This window comes from Lampetra fluviatilis, chromosome 11 (assembly GCF_964198595.1).
Source record: "Lampetra fluviatilis chromosome 11, kcLamFluv1.1, whole genome shotgun sequence".
Classification (NCBI taxonomy): Eukaryota; Metazoa; Chordata; class Hyperoartia; order Petromyzontiformes; family Petromyzontidae; genus Lampetra; species Lampetra fluviatilis.
Window position 1 is genome coordinate 3,549,194 of NC_136285.1, and position 17,402 is coordinate 3,566,595.

The following is a 17,402-nucleotide window of genomic DNA, read 5'->3' on the forward strand; positions in this document are numbered from 1 at the left end:
TGGAAATGGGGCAGGGCATCTCACCAATGTTACAATCCAGCCCAGGAACAGATGAACAGCTACACTCATGGGGATGTAGCTGGGGATCTCAAGAAACCAACGATGTTCCAAGTGGGATTGCTTTAATAGAGTAACGAATGTGGTTTCTCCAATAACATGGGAGCAAAAATGTGTTCATCAGAGCATGAATTTAACATACAGCACACAATGGAGAGCGTTCACACTGCCGCATGTTGTTGCACTGTAATTGTGATAAAGCTTTTGAATTCATACCATTCCCAGTTTTTAAAGCTGTTATTGTTTTTTTATGAAATAACTAAAAATACATAACCACCCACACTAAATGTGAATTTTTAAACAACCATCTGCAATCCCACCCATACCTTATACAGTCTGATTAGCACAGTTGGCTACGTTCGGTGAGAAAGAAATTCAACATACGCTCATATAGTACTACAGTATTGATGTGGAATTAAGTAGAGTAAAAAGGTAGAGGTACAGCCCTGCAAATTCTCACTCACGCCACTGCTGGCGAAAGCATCTCCACTCGAGTATTTTTGCCCGCTCTTTCACCCTGGCCAAGGCATCTTGGACGAGGAGGGGGTACCCACCCTTTACCACACGTGACCTGCCTTTGGACCAAATGTGGGTGAACCAATTTATATAGTGCTGGGTGTGGACAGAGGTGGCAGTGATTTCAGACATTTTCCAGATGTCCCAACTGCCACACTGGGAGATCGAATTAAACCACCGGCGACCTCTGGATTGCACAGAGCGCTAACGCCACGGCAGTGCAGTTACTTTATTTAAAAAAAGAAGACTTGACTTGTTGCAATGCACTGAGAAATTACATTTAAGGGAAAAAATACATCATTTGACACTGCATATTAAATAAATCATCCTCCATTGTTTTCTCCCAGAAGGATTACCCACACGTTGATAATTATCCCCTTGGCAAAGCGAATGTATAAAAAGTTGGACTGTGATGCCGGTCTCCAAGCGCAGACCACGTTTGCAGGAAAACAGCTAAAGGAGCCCTGGTATGGCTCCAACAGGGCCAGGGTACAACCACCTCTTGGGGGACTGCCAGGCCATAGCAACGCAAGCACTTCTATGGCAGCAGAGGACTGCAGTATTGCCAGGGGGTGGGGGATGCTACGCCACGGTGGCAGAAAGAGAAATATTGAGCCTGGGAGGCAAATGAAGGACTCTGCAAAGAGGTGGCACCTGCACGTGACGTAAGATTGCCTCGTGGTAGAGAGAGAAAATGAGATGGAGGGGTGGTGGGCGTACAGGAGGTGGTACGGTATTGATCCGATTGATGTATTGTCAAGGAGCCCTTTTAAAAGGGACATTTAAACACCCTTCGCTCTGGAAGTCGTGCCCATGTGGTCATGCCTATGCTAATTTCATCTTTTGCAATGCACTGCACCGCAGTCCATTACATTTATACTGGTAGGAACCTCCTGGTTACACCAACTCATAGGGGATTATTGTGTCCGTCCATCCGTCGTGCAGGGAGGGGCTGGGTGGGGAGGGAGGGGCTGGGTGGGGAGGGGAGGGTGGAAAGGGTGGGGCCGGGTGGGGGGTGGGAGTGGTGGGGCTGGGTGGGGAGGGGCTGGTCACCCCGTGGTGCCCTTATAAAACTCAACGTTTAACCGACTCACGCCGGCTTGTGCCCGCCATCACAGTCGTACAGTATTTGCGGAATAAACCACGCCGCCGTTGACCCTGGCCATTGACCGAGCAACCGAACGTTCCTACCAGCTCCCTCCGCAGGAATGTGTTTAGGAAGCCATTGGAGCTCTCCACTTTTAAATCTAGATTGAAAACTCACTGCTTTAGAACTGCTTTTTGTGTTTAGTTCTTGTCCTTTCCCCCTCCCCGCACCTCAGATTAGCACGGGTAGCTACGTACGGTGTGCAAGAAGTTCAACATCCATGCATACAAATTTCCATTCCAAAGCATGGAAATGTCATCGTTTAAAATGGTAATTTAACCCTTCTGCTGCCAGCGCGCTGCCCATGCACGTGCAGTATGCACGCTGTGTTGAAAACACAGTGCGTGTCAGTAGGTTGCTAAACGTTCTTCCTATAATCCGCATTTTTTTGCGGACAGGTGGACGATGGTTATCCGCTGATCTTGAACCGGCCTTTTTCCTTGCCTGCACTTTGGCAAATTACATCACGACTCCAGACTAGTGGAGTTCACCGGTAAAATGTATTCTATCATCTGCAAGTGTTTGCAGATTAGCGGAGCGGATTGCTGGTAATATCACGGATTAGAGGATAAATTATATTCATCCCCCATATCACTGCGGATATGAGGAGTTCTACTGATTTTTTTAACGGATGAGATTAAGGGCGAGGCATGGAACAATGCATCGATTCAGTTTATTAAATTCGATTCGTATGCTTACGATGCGCGCTTTGAATCATTAAATAGCTGCAATCAATTATTCATGATTCACGCAAACTTTATGCAAATTACTCGTACTGACGTCGCCACGAGTATCACAATATGGAAATTGTACAAAGGTAAAAAAAACGCAACAAACAATAGACGTTTCGGAGGCAACACAAGCTTCCGTCTTCAGATGGTACCGTCACAGCCACGACAGCTGTATCAAGTAAATGAGAGATTGCAGGAGTTACCACTGCGTTTATATAATGGTTGGGGAAGGTGGTGGGGCAAGGGCCGCATACTTATTATTAATATGGTAAGGTGAGGTTTGAGACTAAGAATAGACTGCATAACAAAGGCTGAGCCTTTGTTATGGAGAGGTGCGGTTTGTGACTCAACCTGTAACAAGAAGACCACCACTAAACATGGTTAACAGTAATGGTTGTCTGTCAAATAAGATTGGCAAATAAGTGTAGTTAAATCTTTTTTGCATGGTTAATCACATCTTTCCAATGATTACTCAGTTTGTAACCATCATCACGGTTGAAATTATGTCTGTGTTTGTATATTGATACCAAGATCCAGGATGGTCATGTCTATGCGCCGCTTCTCGGTGGCAGCCCCAACATTCTGGAACGATATCCCTCTGCACATTCGCAGCATCACCTCAATCGCCTCCTTCAAGAGAGACTTAAAAACTCACCTCTACAATCATGCTTTTGAGCGACTCTGAGCTTGACTCTGCGCCTCTGAGTTGCGGCCACTACATCTGCAAATTTGCGCGCGTTACAAATTGAACTATTATTATTTATGTATTTACGCGATCTAACCCAACAAAAAAACTATTACAAACGTGCAAATTTGGGCCAAAAGTTGGCATGTGGTCAGAAAGCATTGGCCCAACAATAGCCCAACGTATCCATGTTGACTGGGCACACGCCTACCAAGTGTATGTCGTGTGTGGCGGGTGTCTCAGGAGCACATTGGTGTGTTTGTGTGTGGAGACATGGGGCCCTCTTGGTGCGTATTCGTTGTGGGGCCACAGGGAGGTTGTGTTAGAGGCACAGAGTGAAGTTTCTGAGTGTATAGGTGGGTATGAGAGCGGTAGCTGCGCTACGAACCCTGGCGACCCGGTCCTGGGCCTCTTCCCCTAGGTCGACTCGGCCTCAAATGAGTACCTGGTGCGGTGTGGTAACATTGCCACTGGGGGAGACAAAGGCGGCCGGGCGTGGTTGCTGGCCACCCACCCCCCTCGTGTGCCGTGCCGACCTTCATAGTTGCTGCTCGCCAACAGCGTTTGCCCCCCAAGTCTGCTCAAGGTCATACAGGATCTTTGTTTTTCTTTGGGTGGGGGAATGGCATGCATTGAGAGGACATGGGTTTGTGGGTGTTTGTGTGCAAGGTGACCTGCTGATGTCTGTGTGTGTGTGCGTCTACGTGTGTAGAGGACATGGGAACGTGTGTGTTGTGTGTGTTGTGAGTGAAGCTTCCAGAATACAGTGTTTAACGGTCTGACAGACAGGATGCTCCCAAAATCACTGCACCGTTTCCTGTTGCCACCTCCGATTGTGTGGAGCTCTCAGTACGCTGCACATTGAGGAGTGTTTTTTTCATGTTCAATGCGTGTGACGGTACAGTGCCGAAGCTGATTTTTTTTGTTCCGTCTCAAACGCAGCTGTGTTGTAGGGAGACTGGCCACTGCCATACGAATGTGGAATTCTCACCACCGTCTCTCAAGGACGCCGAAGGATAATGGCACCGATCCATGCGACAATCACTGTGGCTGAGGTTTTTTCTTCACACGATTTGCCTAACGCTACTCCACGACATTTAAAGCAATTCATCTTTAAGGCAATTTCATTGAATCTCAGCACATATGCAGTGCACACAAATAATAGGGTCTGCATTGTGTACGAGCTTCCACGGAAAATGGGTCCTGTCCATGGCAGAAAAAACTAATTAGCACCTTCAATTTCAGTAAACTGGAATTACGTTTTCCAAGACTGTGTTCTCATTAGTGCCAACCACAATAAACAAGGGAATGGGCTGCAAACTATAGAGCTACGAAACGACAACATATCCAAGTTTTAAAAATTCCAGTGGTCAGAACAGTACAAACTGCAAATCGCCCCCCTCCCCACCAGTCCCCACCCCCCGTGGCCTAGTTACTGACCCGGGAAAGACGCACCTTTCCGGGCAGGAATTCAGGCGAGGTCAGCAGAGAGGTTTTTTTGAGAAGCGTTATGTAAGTGTGCTTACTGTTAAAGGCCTTTATAACACATTTTTTTTTAGCGAAGTAAAATCATTTTTGGGTTTTGCTTTGCAATGTTAAAATGTTTGAGATTCATATTGTATGGGGGGGATGTTTGATAGTTAGGAAAGTAGAGTAACACAACACTCCTCTTAACCGCAGCAATGTGGGTGATGAACATTGCAGACTCTATTATCCGTGATGTTATCTTCGAGTTTACTCCGCTTATCCGTGAATCGATGTTGCGGATAACCGATGGGTATTCGGATAAATTTGTCACGACATTCCACCTATCTGCAAAAAAATGTGTGGCTAAGGAAGCCATTCTTCGTCTTGCATATATAACAACAATGCAGGATGGGAGAGACCATATATAACCGTGGGTGGATAACATGAAAAATAGACCAAGCATAAAAGGAGTTATAGCTTCTGCAAATAATCGGAGCCGTGCATGAGGAGTTCTACTCCACAGTACTGTAATATGATCAGCTATATTAACAATCCAAGGAAAAAATAACTATGAATAGGTGAATATATGGATAATTTTCACTGCTTTAATGCAGTAATTGGGATTTCCCTTTACTCGATGCCATTGCATTTGGTCAAGTAAATCTGCAATACCTCCTCATGTCTTCCCATTCACCATTGATGATCGTGTGTTTATCGTCTTCTTATCTAATGTGCACTGCATGGGAAAAGTAATGTATGCTGGCGATCGTTTGATCACAAAACATGGGGAAAAATACTTTCATGGGGACAAACGAGATTGGATCACTTTGTTCTCAAGTGTGTAATTTAAATAGAACGTGGCATTGTTTTTAAAAAAATAAGTGGCATAATATAATTTTTTATAAACAGTGTGAAGAATTGTTCCTAACACCTATGCTACAAGGTGGCACTACAATATTATTTCAGGTGTCAACAGGCTCTGCGCCATCCAAGGACTATGCAATGGACTGCAGTGTTCTTTTTTGCTATTGACTAAAATGGAGCATAGATCAGTGATGGGCAACCCAGACGAGTTAGTGGGCCACATAAGGGGCCCTCCTTCACCCCAGTGGCCCACAAGCTTGACATTGTGCTTGTCCACTAACCGTGACCCAATACATCAACCCGAGACCCACTGAGACCAGGCCACCACGAGGGGCACCAGGGGACACATGCAGCCCGCGGCCGCAGTTTGCCAACCACTGGCATGGATGCTAATACATTCCTGTACTATGTACATCTACTGCTGGATGAATGCCTCCCCACGCCGCACGAGTGGTGGGGGGTTTTGACCATACCTCACCACGCTGAGCAGTGTGGGCTGATGACATCGTTAAGTCCTAGACCATGAGAGAATAGACGTAGAGTACAATTTGGAAGTGGTGTCTACGACTTGATCCTGCAGTGTTTGTGTATGGCAGTCACCCATCCAAGCACTATCCAGGATCTAACCTGCTTTGCTTCCAAGATCTCAAGAGACCTGGTGCATTCCGTGCAATTTGGTCAAAAAGTAGATCTCCAATTATAAATAGCAATGTGGGGGACGAACATTATCCAAGATGTTGCCGGCAAATTTCTACCACTTATCCACAAACAAAAAATAGCAGATAATACTATGAATCTGCAGCGTGAATCCCATTATGCATGAAACATTCCACGATTAAAGCTACTGAATGAAACACACCGTGTGATAAACACCTGCCATACAGCGTGTTTTTGAAGTGTCCTCAGAAGTATTTACGAAATGATTATGAATACGTCGTACCTGTTTTGACGTATGGATCACAAACATGGATACTATACATCAAACCATTAAACAGCATATTCCTATTATCCTGTTGTAAATATACAGCATGCAGAATGTATCCATAAATGACCAGATGGTATTCAAGTCTACTTCCAACAGTAATGCATCTTAATGGGCACTCAACTGCTTAGGCAAAGGACATTTATTGATCGCTATCGCATGTCACGACGGGTTATTGGCAACTACTGGCGATAAGTAAGCTGTAATAAAGACATAATGAAACACAGCTCGCAAGTTAAACTTTAAAGCATTGTAGAAATGATTAAATGCATGTGCCCCTATCTTTAGCCTTTTAAATTGCAACTAAATACTGTAGGTCATTAATCTGCAAGCACACAGAAGCTGGCTCCACTTCTCCCATCTAATTAACCACTGACAGAGAACGCACAGACATAGTTGAACAATTTTCCCATTCATTATATTTCATTTGTACTATCAGCATCAAAATAGGTGCTACAAATACACACACACATGCGCACAAATCGTACTACACATTAGCTTGTATAAATAACAATTAAGTATAAGGTATTTATTATGAAGTGATACTACAGGCCATTGCATATAGATCAGTACGTGAGTTTATGCAGTGCCGAATGTAAAGAGATAGATCCTAGAGGATTACGTTGTCTTTGCAGTGTACCAGACGATAGGATATTCCTGATACAAGATCTTGAATACTTCTATTTATTTTGAGCGCAACACAAGTAGTCAAAAAAGCAAACAAAAAGAAGCAACTCTGATAATGATAATAATATGCACTGTCCTTGAAGTTGATCATTATCAGATTTGCTTCTTTTTGTTTGCTTTTTTGACTACTTGTGTCGTGGTTATTGCAAACATGATGCCTTGAATAAAGGTGTCAGTTTTGTACCAGTTTAAAAGGGTAAAAACCTACTACTATATTTTGCCACTGGTAAAAGAGATCTCATAGTGTAAATGCTTACCCCGAGCTCTCAATACTCTGATATTGCACTGTGTTTGAGTTGTACGCATTCTGGTGTCATCTGGTCCAACACCAATGGGGACTAGGCTCTAAAGAAAGCCGTCTCGGGTGTGGACCAATCAACTTCAAGGACAGTGCATATTATTATCATTATCAGAGTTGATTCTTTTTGTTTGCTTTTTTGAGTACTTGTGTTGTGGTTATTGCAAACATGATGCCTTGAATAAAGGTGTCAGTTTAGTACCAATTTAAAAGGGTAAAAACCTACTACTATGAGTTGATGTTGTTAGTGGCATCGTCAGATTTTCCTTCATCAGCCGCCAGCGCGTCATGACCGGTGAAAAACAACATCTGCTCAGAGACGTTGGCACAATGCAGCCTCGCAGCGGCCTCATTGAACGCGGTACAGCAGAGAGCACAGTCCTCACATACGTTGGCACAGACGAGAGGTAATGGGGTTAACGTGGCACAGTGGTTTATAGCAACGACGCAGTAAAAACAAAGGGGGTTAACCGAAATTTTGATTCCTGGCCATGGCTAACATGAGTGGCGAATAATCTCTCAACCGGGGCACCCCATTGCGCCAAAACCAACAACTACCCCCAGTGTGATGAACCCCCCCCCCCCGTGATCAATGCTTTCACCCAGCAGCTGATTAACAAAGAACCGCTATTTGTTGTTTCACGAGGAATACAATACACTGCATTGTAATAATTACTCGAATACCCTATAGTGTCTTCTTGGTTCTTTCGGTAAAGTCACGAAAGCTTGATATCGAAATTTACCCTATAGTGATGCAGTCACTTTCATGGGGAACAGTCGTGTGTTCTATTTGTGTTGTTTGTTGCCAATGAGCCACAATGTGTAAATAAACACATTTTAAATGGACCCATCAAAGTTCTATGGTCTGTGGTTTGTGACTACAGTTCACGCACACGAGCCAGGGTGGGGGGGCATTATAATCATGAATTGCTTCGGTTTATAACTTTTTATTGGCTGGAATCGCGCCACAAGATGTCCCCCTGCTGTGCCCATTCAAGTGGCCTGAAAGATGGTCTCGTGAAATTGCACACGCTTAACGCGTTACCACAGAGAAAAGACATGTGTCACTTTAGAGTGTGTTTGGAAACCCATGGCTTGAGGAGGGTTGAGGACAAACCAAAGTGGGGTTAAATATTTTGCCATATTATAAAATTTATTTCATGAGAGCATTCTTAAATTTGCATCTTACTACAGTATATAGAAGAAAAAATTAATTGTGATTCGTGTTTCTTAATGATTTCATGTTAATGTTTTTTGTATTGTAGTATCATGAATTATATTCCAATCGTGCTAATTGCATCATGCCATGGAGTGGTAAACCTTCGCCTTCAACAATAACAGCAAGTAGAATGTCAGATCATGCCATGCCTCACAAGGTGACAAAAGCACAAACACTATACTCGTCACTGCAGTGGACCGCTCTTATCCAGCATTACAGGGTGCTCCCAAATTGAGTCAAAAAATACAAAGTAAAAGTCATTTTCATTCCACAATCAATTGTAGACAAAGCTGAAGCGAGCAACTCCATTAAGTCGATACCCTTGAGCATCTGGTTTAATCGCGGGTGGCTGTATACATTTGAACCCAGGATCTCATAGTGCTGTCAATCTCACAGCGGTCATTTGCCTCTCGAGCCACCTGGCCACATTTATATTCTAAATACTCACTTAAAGCTGTCACGTTAAAACATAACACAGCTGACATTCAAATTGCAATGTTAAAAATGGCTTACACGCCCTCACCAGGGCACTGATATAGCGTGCCAAGAAGCAACGCGAACAGCCACACCAACCACCACCACCACCACATGGCACAGCCACTGTGTTCATGTATGCTGCCGTGGCACATCAGGCAGTGATGATACCACGCTTGAGGAGTGATATCACTGCGAGGGGAGTCATCGGGAGTGGGCAGCTGTGTAAGGAAATGAGACAATTGCCTACATTAGGGAACACGCTCAATCAAAGCCTTGAGTGGCGGTAATCTTTATCCGCGCTCCCAAGTCGGTGGTGGAAAATTATTTACGCACAAATATTTTTTGCGCCCCGAACCCCTGGCCTTGCGTCTTCCGCCGTTCCCCGTTAAGAAATGGAACATGCTATCTTAACGAGTCGATGGGCTCTCACAGTGGTCCAAACAAAGGCATCGATTAGAGATGCCACATCCATTGATTGTGGACGGAACCAATAAAGCCTCCTTTGTTCTCTGATTAATTACCCTGCCAATCGGATAAATCAGCATAGGGTGCACGTAAAACACCACGAGGGCGTTACAACAGCCCACACGCGGTGACCGGTTTGACAGGCAGCTAAAGAGAAAGGTGACCGTTCTGAGACCACGCTTCAGCGATGCAGCAGGGTGCCAGGTTTGACACGAGGGTCGTCTGGTAGTGTGATTGGGGGCGGGAGGGGCCGTAACCTCACCTCTATCTCAGTAAAACAAAAACGAACGCTTTTTTTTATTTTCTTCTAAGCATTGCTTTTTCCCCCAGTAAAAATTAAATATATTTCAACTGCGCTCTTGTCGTCACGTCACGAGGAGGATAAATAACCATTTGGAATGCTCGCAGTATGCAGAGTGCATCATCTTGCATCAGAGAATGGCCCTCTGAGATAATGTCACAGAAGTGCATCTAAACTTACTTCCTTAAGCCTCTTTATTCACGAGGGGCACTCTTCACATTCCTTGAAAAGAATGTTCATTGCTTGTAAACAGCCTTTTTTAATTCTTGGGGCCCTGTAAAGAAGCCAACTTAAGTGAAAGCAACAACTTACTTTTTAAAACTCCAGGCTGAGTCCATGATGATCTCGCTACATTTGAAATACCAGTTTAATCTATGGGTGGCTGCCAAAGCACAAACCAGGAATCTCACGTGCACCTACCGCTGTGTCCCCCCCCCCGGCCACCTCCGAATTAATTAATGTGCTGTTACGTAAACCACCGGGATATACAGCCGCGTTGTACAGGTTAGCACACTGAACTTGCAATCCAGAGGTCACCGGTCCCAATCCCACCCAGCAGCAGGTGAAAAAAGGAGGCAAATTTCTTAAACCGTCCCTCCCACCTCTGTCCACCCATCTAATAACCCATTCCGAGACATCTGCAAGTCGCAGGGTGGGTGTCCCGTTTGCCACTGAATCTCGGAACGCGCAAGTGGTTAGCGTTCATTTTATTTAGAGGCGTAGTGCCGTTGTTTTTAAAGACATTGTACTCACCGCTGAGAACTGTAATGACATGACCGCACTCTACGATAGCCGGCGCCAAACTGTTTCACACGCCCTCCCGCAAGGCCTCGTGGGAGCCTCATTACCGATAAAGTTATTTTATTTTAGTTTTTTTTACAGTGCTCATTCGGACGACTTACACGTATGTCAAAGGAACGGAATCAGAAGAGAAAGTGATGACGTACACGCACGCCATCGGAGCGGGAAAGGGTAAACAGGTACACCACAGTTAGTTGAGTGGCAAATCGTATGTAGTGGGGTACATCGTGGGTACTTCCACCTCTACCAAAATGCCCTCTAGAGGGGCTCCCTAAAACTCCCTCTGGTGGATGCCCTTCTGCCAGCAGTGGCGTGAGCAAGACATTTCTGGGCTACGCCTGTATCTACATAGCTATAAGCCACACATACCAGTGTGCGCTATACACTGTACGTGTACAATATTCTGAAGAATGTTTGAGCGGACAGAAAAGGGTCTAAATGGTTGGTCCATCAGTGCGTGGCCTTCCTGGGCCAGAGTTTTTCAGCAGCATTTGTTTAAGCAGGCAAACTCTAGACTTCTTTTGACTTTCACCGGGAGATTGTGGCTTGCTAAAACAAATTGTGTCGAGTTTCCTGATGTTGCACGCAAGAGCTACCCACGGACACGAAGGGGGCTCATTCAGCACAGTACAGCAGCGTGGTACAACACATTTCATGTACCGTCTTGGTGGATTTGTGCATTCTAAAATAAAAACAGGGTTGTCTGTTCATGAGGGTTCTTGTTTCACCACGTGAAGATACATTCAAATCTCGTTTTGGGTCCTTCAGCCTCGAAGGGGTTTCTGGAGCAGTGTTTTCGCAAAGCATTTCTTCAAAAGCAGGAAAACTGTCGACGAGGTTTGTTTTATCTTTTGAGTCTCATGACCGCATTAAAGGGGCCAGTCCTTTCAACAACTCAGTGGAAACGGGTCAAACACGTGTCACCTTAAATAAATCCCACCGCAAAACCACTTTGTGCAAGATGACCTTCACAGGCTGGTGAACTCAAATGCGAGAGCATTTCACTTTGAAGAGGCGATTCAGGTCCACGTCTGTTTATCTATTGTCGAATTGCATATCACCGCACTTGCGATCCAGCAGCAATACACACAATACACGTTGTAGATTAATATCACAGCACGTGTCATGCCACACAACCGTACACAGAGATAAAGAGATGTGATCAACTGTATGTTGTGAAACACAGTCGTTTTAATAGTACACTGCATTGCTCTGTTTATGCAATGTACATTTGCCAAAGTTATTGATGAGGAATGAATGCATTGTAAAGCTCATCTCTGTTTAAACAAATATAAACTGTGCATCAAAAACAGTGCACTACCTCCTGTGAAGCGAGTGCTTGAATAACCTTTAACGCCTTCTTTGCTCGTAGTCAAATCAAATCCCAGATTTGTAAAAAGTTACAATTTTCGCGACATAGTTTTTACCGAACAAATCTCTCATGCTCTTTCTTACAATTACTGCAATCATAATGGGCATTCGTATTGGCGTCACTACGAAAACATCGAATATAGTACTGCAATTGACATACCATTGAATCAAAACTAGTGTTCCGACCAATGGCATTAACACCCGTGGTTATGTAATGTGCAATAGTATTAGGGTATTCTGCAAATTGGCCTCGACTTTCCCCCAGAGCTAGACGGCGATCATCTGTAGGCAGACCCAGAGGGTAGGACAGCATGCTTCAGTCCATCTTCACCATTCCACTCTGCACAGCAAAAAAGACCCCTTAACAGACTGTTGGGACAAGTGCTGTTAGCGAGCACCTATGAAAGGCAGGATGCGTGGATGTGGGTGGGTGGCCTGCATCACGCCCGACCGCCTTTGTCTCCCTAGTGGCGATAATTACACACGACACCAGTTACTGAATCGATATAGGGGAGGCCCAGGACCGGTTTAGGCAATCGTCACTGGTGTTGTCCGTGAGCGAGAATCGAACTCGGGTCACCACTTTCGTCCCGCAGCATGCTAACCACTGCACTACCGCTCCTCACAACTCTCCAAACAAAGATTCCCCGTGTAGCCTTAACAGACTTTTGGGGCAAGTACTGTTAACGAGCACCTATAGCATCTCACACACACTGCCAGTGACGCTGCTTCTCACCGGGCAGCACCGTGGGAAAAGTTTGGCCGCTTTTATGAGCATTTGTTGAAACAACTGTACAGGATATTCATACCTGCTTTTTATTTCTTCAAACAACAATCCTTGTTTTTGATGTGCTGTGTTGGGATTACATAGTACAGCAAAAACCCCGGTTAACGTCGGGGATACGTTCCTGAAATGTGCGACGACCAATAACAAAACGACGTGAATCAAAGCGATTCAGAGGGTAGGGGGGGAGGCGAAGGCTGAGAGGCGACGGATAACGAGAAAGGACGGACGATGCTGCCAGCGACGTGAGTGTGTCGAGATGATGCAAATCAGGTAGCAGCATTAAAGCGACGACGTATTTGTGAAACGACGTAAAAGAGGGGAGACGTACATCTGGGTATTGCTGTACTCATATCAAACCTACATAGGCCCACATCAAGGCATACAATACCTATTGAACGCACAAACCACATTTGCTCATGACAGGCAGCCATGCCAGAAACACTGCAGCTAAGAAGGTGAACCGAGAGCAATGCTGCAAATACGTCTGTGTGAGTGTGTGTACCTGCTGCAGTGTGTAAACATTGCCACTGGGAAGATCAAGGCTATACGGGGGATCTTTGTCTTGTATTGGTTACCAATTTTGCAAGCGTGTGAAGAGGTAACTAATGATGCGGGTATGCTTGTGTGAGTTTGTGTGCGGTAGAGCGCGGGGAGTGGTAGCGCGTTTTGCTACGAACCCGGTGACCCAAGTTCGATGCCCGCTCACGGCCAATACCGGTGACGATTATTTGAACCAGTCCTGGGTCTCCTTAGGGTCGACTCGGCCTCAAATGAGTACCTGGTGCGGTGCATAAAATCATCGCCACTTGGGAGACAAAGGCGGCCGGGCGTGGTGCTAGCCACCCATCCCCTCGTGGGGATGGGTTGCCGGCCTTCATAGGTGCTCACTAACAGCACTTGCCCCAACAATCTGGTTAGAGCTATGCGGGTGATCTTTGTCTTTGTGCGGTGGAGCAGTTGTTTTGCAGAATATGCTACGATTCCTGGTGTGGCCCGGGATCAAATCCCCCACCAATGTTCTTCAATGTCACATGGTGGCATCTAGCTAGGCCAATAATGAGCTCTCCCATATAGGTCACCCCCCGCTTTAAATAAATTACAACACCGATGGCTGTTGTGGGGGGAAACAAAGGCGGACAGACGTGATGGTGGTGGTTGTTTGGTGGCCATTCAACTAATTTCTAAGCATATTTATCCAATAGCTCGAGCAAAACTGCACGGATGATATTTGCTTCTGCTTGTGCGCAGTAACCGACTGTCTAAAATACAATACCATGTGTGTGTGCTCCACGTGTGTGTGTGTGTGCTCTGTCAAAATACGTCAAATCGATTCCCTACCGTAGCGATTTGTGCTTGGTGCCACGCACCTTTTGTGTCAACTGCGTTGTTGCTGCGTTGTCTGGCATCAGCAAGGGCCGCTGTGTGCATGCAAGCGGGGATTTCAAATGCGGATGCTATGCAGAATAAAAATATGTTGCAAAGGTGTTGTTTGCTAAAGTGTAGTGTGTGTGTGTTGTGATGATGAAAATCTTGTGCGCACGCTATCACAAATGATACAAGCACGTGCATGATGCAAATGTTGCAAATGATGCGTTTCCCAACGAAATCTCCCCTGCTATGTAATTTAATAGAATGTTGCATTCGCGTGTGCGTGTGCATTAAACAGCGGAATAAATGCGTGACTGCATCCACGCATTGCCCAGTTCAGCAAATACTGCGCAGCCTTATCTCGAGTGAGAAGTGCGATTTACGCGTTTAATAAACAAAGATGGTAGTGTGTGTGTTGCCCCTTTCAGCTCCATCATAACGGCTACCCAACATTGGCGTGGCTCGTTGCTGTTGAGTCGAGGAGAACACGAGGATGTTAGACATTTGCCGTCTCAGTAGCGTGGGAACGCCACTCACACCAGAGGGCAAGACAATGGGCTCAGTCCACAACCACCAACAGCACCACCACCATTGCCATCATAACCATTTCCATCTCTTGAACAACAGCACCAATGTCACCACCATCTTTACCGTTGCTCTTTTCACAACACTGTCACATCTGCTCAGAGCCACCATCACCACCATCACCATATTAACCATCATTATTACCATTATAAGAACCATCACGATCACATCGTCATATATCCACGACCACATCGTGGCAGACATCACAATCATTATATAATTGTAACTGTGTATAATCATTATCCACAACCATCATATCACCTAAACTTTCACCAGGACCATAATCATCTGATGACCAATAGCGTGGTATTCATCATCAGCAGTATGTGTCATTGTAAGCATCACTTCCACTCCCCATTAGGATTGTTACCACTCCATCACGCCACTGTCATATAATATAAATCATTACCATAACCATCACATCAAACCCAGGCAGCATAACATCAGAACCATTCACAATCACCATAAACATCATAACAATCACCATCACACCTTCTGAATCATCCCTACCATCATATCATTGCAAATACCATTACAAGCATCATTGTACTATTACGTTCTACGATATAATCACGGTCATATCGTAACCACCACTATCAACATAAATAATCAACATTACTATCATAACTACTATATCACTATCACCATGGCTGTATAACCATTACCAGCATAAACCAATCAGCAATATTATCACTATCACCATTCTTACAATTATCACCACCACCACCACCGTCCGAGTTAAAATGACCGTGGGTAAAACGACACCACCACTCCCAATTACCATCAGACCGAAGACCATCATCACAACCTCTTCATCATTATCATCAACCACTGCTGCCAACATCACCAGAGCCCGAAACAACACCGCCACAACTATCACAATGTTGCTAATAATGACACATGGTGGTTGTCAGTGGGTGTACAAGAATTGCAACACAGCGAGGTTTGGACTAAAAGGGGGGGGGGAGACGCACCGACAAAACCATCAGCCTCCCCTAAATCTCTCTCAATATACAAAGAACCCCCTTATAGCCTTTAAACCGACTGATTAGGGAACGTTCTGTTAGGGAGCACCTATTAAGGCCCACGCCCGCCCACAGATGCCGCACCAGGTACTCATTTAAAGCCGAGCGGACCTAGGGGGGGGGGGGATGGGGATGCGTAGTAGACACACGGGGAAGCTAGGGGGGGGCATCGACACAGAGCACCGCCCACACCGACCCAGGCTCACCACGCCCGGCCGCCTTTGTCTCCCCAGTGGCGATGTTCACTACGCACCCCTACACCAGGTACACGCATTTGAGGTCGAGTCGACCTAGAGGAGGTGTCGACCGTGAGCCGGAATCGAACTCGGGCTCGCCGAGTTTCGAAGCGCAACACGTCCGTGACCACACACACACACGTGTGTGGCAACATGCATGTAGCGGGCTGTATATCACCTGCAGACACACACACACGTGTGGCAACATGCATGTACGGGGCTCCCTGTCACCTGCACACACACACACACGTGTGGCAACATGCATGTACAGGGCTCCCTGTCACCTGCACACACACACACAGTGTGTGGCAACATGCATGTACAGCTTCCCTATCACCTGCACACACACACACACGTGGCACGCATGTACAGAACTCCCCGTCACCTGCACACACACGTGTGTGGCAACATGCATGTACAGAGCTCCCTGTCACCTGCACACACCTCGAGAGAGACAAAGACCCCCACCCCCACCGCATGGAAGCCCGCCGCTTGCAAACATTGACGTCTCTCGCCGCCTGTGAGCGAGCACCCGTGGATGTGCACGGCTCGTTTGGGAAGAAGATTCAGCAGCAGCACCACCACCAGCAGCACCACGACCGCCTTTGTCTCTCCCGGTGCAGCTGTGTTCCACACCGCGGCCAGCCCAGCGCAGCCACACGCGGTCAGCGAGGAGGCGAGAGCGACGGCCCCCGCTAGGGAGCGGAATCTGTCAAGGCGCGGACATCGCTGCCACTTTGGCGCTGCCGTCCGATCTCTCTCGCACACGGAGACACGCACATAGAGAGAGAGACGCCGAGACAGAGAGAGATGTGTACACACACACAGAGACAGAGAGAGGCGGCATTGGCGTACCTCCTCCACTCGACCCAGAGGAGGAAGGCGATGATCGCGTTCTCAGTGCTGCTCCGGTGGCCGATGCAGCAGCAGCAGTAGCGGAATCAGTCGCCGCGTCTCTCGCTCCTCCCTCCCACGGCGCACAGCAGCGCCCTGTGCGGGGGATGGGGGCGAGGAGGAAGGGGAGAGAGAGACACGGAGGGAGGGGATGGGGAGAGAGAGAGAGGCTGGGGTGGTGGTGGTGCTGTTGATGGGGGGAAGGGGAGAGACGTGGAGAGAGCGCGCAGAGAGAGAGGATGGGGGAAGGTTGGTGGTGATGGGGGAATAGGGAGAGAGGAATGGGTTGAAGGTGGTGGTGATGATGGGAAAAGAGGAGGAGAGCAGAGCGTGAAATCTTTCGTTTACAAAAAGGGGGGGGGCACATAAAGCAAAGCATTGGAAAAAAAAAATGATGAACGAAGCAAAGTGCCGACTACACCGAACATCTTCTTGTTTC

The 17,402-nt window shown here is 46.5% G+C and overlaps 1 protein-coding gene across 2 annotated transcripts in view; it reads right to left on the reverse strand.

Annotated features, from left to right (window-relative positions):
* The window catches only part of CDK17 (cyclin dependent kinase 17), a 136,222-nt gene extending 119,094 nt beyond the window's left edge, over positions 1-17,128 (reverse strand). The window contains exon 1 of one of the 2 annotated variants that reach the window (XM_078860812.1): positions 16,925-17,128. The gene's annotated coding sequence lies outside the window, so the exon portion shown is untranslated. The remainder of the gene's footprint in view (positions 1-16,924) is intronic. The other variant, XM_078860813.1, reaches the window with a different exon arrangement.
* Positions 17,129-17,402: the final 274 nt, after the last annotated feature.